Below are 6,000 nucleotides of genomic sequence, written 5' to 3'. Positions count from 1 at the left end.
ATGTTAATGCACTGCTGCCTATAATTCGTTTTAGATGCAGCTTTATAGATCGCACCCCAGTCTCCCAAATACCTCCAAAATGGGGGGCTGAGGGCAGGATGAAATGCCAATTGATTTCTTAACTTGACAAGAAGCTCGAAATCTCTTCGTTATGAGCTTGGGCAATTGCGATCCGTTGCATTTCAGCTAAGTCTCGTTTGGCTCCATGAAAAGTTGTTCCGTTGTCCGAATATAAGTCCAATATGGGCCCTCGTCGAGACCAAAAGCGTTTGAAAGCGGCTATAAAGGCGGATGTTGTCAAATCGCTGACCAATTCAATGTGTATCGCTTTTGTTGAGAGACAAACGAAGATAGCAAACAAAGCTTTGCCAAATCTTGGTGTCCGACCTGTAGAGGCTTTGATCGTCACAGGTCCAGCATAATCCAATCCTGTGTGAAGAAAGCAGCGGGCGGGTTGAACTCGAAACGCGGGTAGGTCAGCCATAAGTTGAGAACTCGTATGTCGCCGTTGCAAGAAGCAAGTTCTGCAATTAAATACAGTTTGGCGTACGATGTTTCGAGCTCCTAGAATCAAATACTTTTGTCGTAGACTATGAAAAGTGTATTCGATACCAGTATGTAGCGATATAGCATGTTGATGTTGAACTAATAAAGCAGCGATTGGGGATTCCTTAGGCAGGATTATGGGATGTTTTGCGTCATAATTAGCCATATAACTATCGATGCGGCCACCAACACGTATTACACTCTGCTCGTCTAAGAAAGGGGTGTAACGGATCAGCTTCGAGTTCTTTTTTAGTGGCTGTCCGGTGCTTAACTGCTTGTATTCCACTTTGAAGGATTCCTTTTGAACATGGGTGAATATCCTAGACCGGGCATATTTTAGCTCCCACGCCGACAGGAACGGCCAAAGTTGATTCCTCCCACGAAGACGATGAACGAAACGAAAGCAGTAGCTGAGTATCCTCAACAAACGAGACCATGAGGATGTTTTGTTAATCATACAAGTTAGTAAATTTCCGTCGTCGGAAATGTGTAGATTAACCTTAGGATCGGTCTTTACCTCCAGGTATGCCTCTTCTTCTGTCGACAGAACAAACTTAGCCTTCACGGGTGGCCAAGTTGAGCGTGACTGAGAAAGCCAAGCTGGTCCTTTCCACCAGATTGGATGATCTAAGAGGTCCTTTGGAAGTATTCCTCGGGATGCGCAGTCTGCAGGGTTATCGCCACTTCGAATATGTTGCCAGCAGCTACGTGGGCACGTCTCTAAGATTTCTGCAGTGCGGTTGCAAACATAAGTGTTCCAGGTCCGGGGAGGAGATGATAGCCAATGCAGTACTATTTCAGAGTCTGACCAACAATTGATTCTGGAAATAGGAACAGTTAATGATTGCTTGACCAGGGAATTCAACTTAGAGAGCAAGTGGGCTGCGTTTAGCTCCAGCCGCGGAATGGAGACAGGCTTAATAGGCGCCACGCGAGTTTTTGCCATTATCAAACTAACAGCATATACATTGTTGACTTCGACGCGACTGTAGACGACGGCAGCATATGCCTGGGATGATGCGTCTGCAAATCCGTGCAGTTCCATTGTTTGAAGCGGTGCTGATATGTATCGAGGTACTCGACAGGTTTCCAATAAATGCATTTGCGATACGAACTGTTGCCACCGTGTACATAATTGGGGAGGCAATACCTCATTCCACTCGACCGAACTCAGCCAGCTATCTTGAAAGAGAATCTTTAGATACACAGTTGTGGGTGCAAGCAAGCCCAGCGGATCGTAGATCTTGGCTAGTTCCGAAAGCAGAATGCGTTTGGTAAGAGCGGTTGTAATTCCGGGGATTTCTAGCTTGAAGAAAATACAGTCAGCTTTTGGATCCCAACACAGTCCGAGCACTTTAACAAATCAAAATGAACTGTCCTTCTCTAAAGCTTCTAGCGGATACTCACAAATCTCCTTGGGCAACGACTCCAATAGGGCGTAACAGTTTGAGCTCCACTTTCGAAGGTTGAATTGAGCTTTGCTTAGAAGAGAAATTAACTCATCTTTGAGTGCAATAAGATCCTGAATTTGGTCGCATCCAGTGGGAATATCATCGACGTACGCGTCTCTGTTAAGAACGACAGCAGCGTTTGGATACACCTTGGCATAATCGTTCGCGAGCTGCTTAAGAACTCGAACGGCGAGGAATGGCGATGAAGCTAAACCATAGGTTACGGTCAGCAGTCGATAATGATCCAGCGTTGCGTTTTCCTCCTTTCTCCAAACTATGCGTTGATACTGCGTGTGTTCGTCTGACACCAAAATGCCTCTAAACATCTTTTCAATGTCAGCGCAAAATACATAAAGATGCTGACGGAAGCGAAGGCATACTCCAATTAAATCCCTTTGAATAGGTGGGCCTATGTGCAGTCGTGAGTCAGGCGAATGACCCTTGGAGTCCTTTCCTGAGCCATCAAATACAACTCGGCAACGGGTAGTGGTGCTATCCGGTTTAAACACTGCGTGGTGAGCCAAATAGTTACAGCGTCCTGGTTCCTCAAACGCTTCAGCAGCAGGTATCAGTTCCATATGTACTCTTCTCAAATAGTCCTCCATGAACTTTACATACTCTTGTTTGAGTGCGGGATACTTTCGAAATTTCCGTTCGAGGGCGCCAAAGCGATTTAGAGCTTGTGGCAACGTAGAGCCAAGTGGTATGATGGGTTCCTTGAATGGGTACTGCACAATGTACACACCATCACTGGCGTCAATCGTGGCTTTGGTCGGGTGCACCTGCTCCATGTCCATGAAAGAGCGAACTAGGGAATCCAAATCTTCGTAAGCATGGTGAACTTGTGCTTTCGTAAGTGGTTCGCCACAATCATTATAGCTGCCTGTAATAACCCAACCAAAATTAGTATGTAGCGAAATGGGGTATTCAATACCAAACTCTCGGCAGTCCAGTGTAGATGTTCCACAGTTGATCAGCGCCTAAAATAACGTCGATTTTTCCCGGTGATCCAAACGTCGGGTCAGCTAACGGTATGTTGCGAATCTTGGTCCAGACAGAAGCGGTGGATTTGACCTGCTGAGCGGGAATCAAAGAAGTCAGAGAACTCATAATTAGGCCAGAGACCTCCAATGAGGCAGTCGTAGTCCTTGAAAGCAAAGTGAAGCTAGCGCGACCTCGGCTAACTCCAGCCGGGCTAGCACCCAATCCAACAACTGAGATGCGAGCATGCGTACGTGGAATTCCAATCCGTTGGATAAACGACTCAGCTACAATGGTTATTGTTGATCCAGTATCGAGCAATATCCTACACGAGGTCTTGTTGCCACATGTGTCAACTACATTAGCTAGAATAGTTGGCAGTAGGGCTTGATTGTTGGCCCTCTCCACAGTATGATGGCTGACAGCAGCAGTATTTAAACCAACATCAGGATCAATCGAAGGAAATATATTAACCTCAGCCGCAGACATATGGGCGGAAGCCAACGGAATCGATCTAGACTCTTCCGGGTGGACTAGCGTGTGATGCTTAGCCTTGCACTGACGGCAAGTGCTCGAAGAATTACAATTCTTGACTTGATGAGATCGACTTAGGCAATTAAAACAAAGCTTAGTATCCCTGGCAAAGATACGGCGATTTGCGACATCCAGGGCTTTGAATGCAGTACATGCGTATATACTGTGCTGTCCGTGACAATATATACAGTCGCGAGAAGACTGATTTGATCCACTGGCATGATAAGCGGCTTGGCGGCTTCTACTCTGGGCTGGTCTTGGGGGTTGTATTACGTGTATATTTTGACAAGACTCCAAAGTATCACAATGTGCAAAAAGAAAAGCGAATAGATCATGTATGGTGACGTCTTCCTTGGACGACACACTGCAGTTTGCCCAAGCTTGTTTGATTTCGGGTCCTAGTTTGGATAGCAAAATATAAATTAGCCACACATCGCGTCTGTCACAGTTCAGCGCGTGTAGGCCTCGAATACATTCGTCGGCAGAGTCAATTAACTTACGTAACTCTGCGATATTCAAATTGTTAGCGGTTGGCAGCGATAGAAAGTTTTGAACAAATGTTCGAGCGATTAGCGTTTTCTTGTTATAACGATTTTCCAATTTTTCCCACGCATCTTGGTAGTTATCATTAGTAACGGCAATGTGTTTAATTAAGGACAGTGCTTCCCCATCTAAATAAGATTTCAGATAATGACACTTGGAAAGCTTTTCGTTATTATTTACTGAGCTTAAGAACAAATCACTAAATTGGCTCCAATCTCCGTACTTGCCAGAAAATGTGGGAATTCTAATTTTCTCAAACCTTAAATCAGCTGCTCCCGATGGATATGCATTCGTTCCAGAAGTTGATTTTGTTCCTCAAATAGACGTTCCACTGTACTTGATAACAAAATGTTTGACTGGTCTTGTCCATGATCTTGACCACCCATCTTCTGCTTCAAGGCTCCTGGCTCCTACAGAGCCAATTTTCATTAACATCAACCCACCCGATACACTGCAGGGGAATTTCGTGCCCGGACTACCGGCGTGCACTGGCGGTGCAGGATTAGAACCTGCTACACCAAAGCCCCTAAAAGTAATCCCACCTGAGAAACATATATTCGTTTCCCGGCTTTTCGAGAATACGTCTGAGGCAGACGTATTGGCATACATGCAAGCCAGAACGAAAGCCGACATCAAGGTGGATGACATAACAAAATTTAGATATCATTATAATAGAAAAGTATCATCATTTAATATTTGACAAAATGTGCTCAACCAAGTTCTGGCCGGAACACATTTTCGTCCAAGAACATCGACCGGGACATAAAAAAAAAGAAAATTAATCGACCTGCAGCGCTGAAACTCTCCCAAACAAAAGCCACTGAGCAACCCCTCGCAAAAAACTAACATCGTCTCTCATTCTTTCCTATCAGAACACAAGGGGGTTGCGTACTAAGCAAAGTTTTTACCGAAACATGGCTGGTTTCGGAAATTCTTAGCTCTGAAATTTTTCCGAGTAGGTATGTAATATACAGGCTTGATCGATCACTCGGATCCAGGGGTTGAGTGTTAATTTCTGTCGATTCTAAACTCGTATCCGAGGAGATTAATCTTCAATTCGGCGATATCGAATTCATTTGTGTTAAACTTTCGCTTCCTGGTAGGTTTTTATTTATTACGTTTTCTTACATCCCTCCCAGGTCCGACCCATCCACGTATGAGTTGCACCTAGCGGCCATACAGTCCGTTTTTACGTTATTATCAGATTTGGATCAGTTAGTGGTTCTGGGTGATTTTAACATACCACAAATTAACTGGTCAAAAATGAAAATAGTTTAGCTTTAACACTTTTCTCACATCATGATTTTATTGCAGGTATGTTAGACATGACCCTGGAACAAATTAACCATGTTAAAAACTCTTTGGGTCGGTTACTCGATCTATGCTTTACCTCAGAGTCGGACTCCGTATTTATATCTAGGGTTATACCACTTACACGCCCTGAAGATCTTTATCATTCCACTCTGGAGCTGGCGATCGATGCTGGACCACTCCAAGTGACAGAGCCTACTAGGGCTGTCAAAAAGGTTCGATGTTTTAGCATGTCAGACTTTCTTAAACTTAATATTCTTATCTCTGATTTTGACTGGTCCGATCTCTACGCATGCAATGATATGACTTCAGCTTTAAACATATTCTACCATGCATTAAACCTAATTTTTGATATATGTGTCCCGATGAGGTACCCGCCCAGAACGGATAACCCTCCTTGGTATACCAAGGGCTTAAGCACTGTATAATGCACAAAGCGTCTTTTGTGCTGCATAAGATATCAGGTTGGGGGGTGCATAAACTAATTGCAATCTAAAAACTCAGGCGTGAAAAAGACAACCGTTTTCCAAGATCTAACATCAGCAACTGCCTTTTATTAGCAGCGGCAAAATAACATAATGTTCCAACAGAGTAATTTACAGAGATTGGTTAATGCATGTTAATGAGCTTTGTT

Source organism: Drosophila eugracilis, unplaced genomic scaffold (assembly GCF_018153835.1).
Source record: "Drosophila eugracilis isolate 14026-0451.02 unplaced genomic scaffold, ASM1815383v1 contig_661, whole genome shotgun sequence".
Lineage (NCBI taxonomy): Eukaryota > Metazoa > Arthropoda > Insecta > Diptera > Drosophilidae > Drosophila > Drosophila eugracilis.
Note: the sequence above shows the minus strand (reverse complement) of the source record.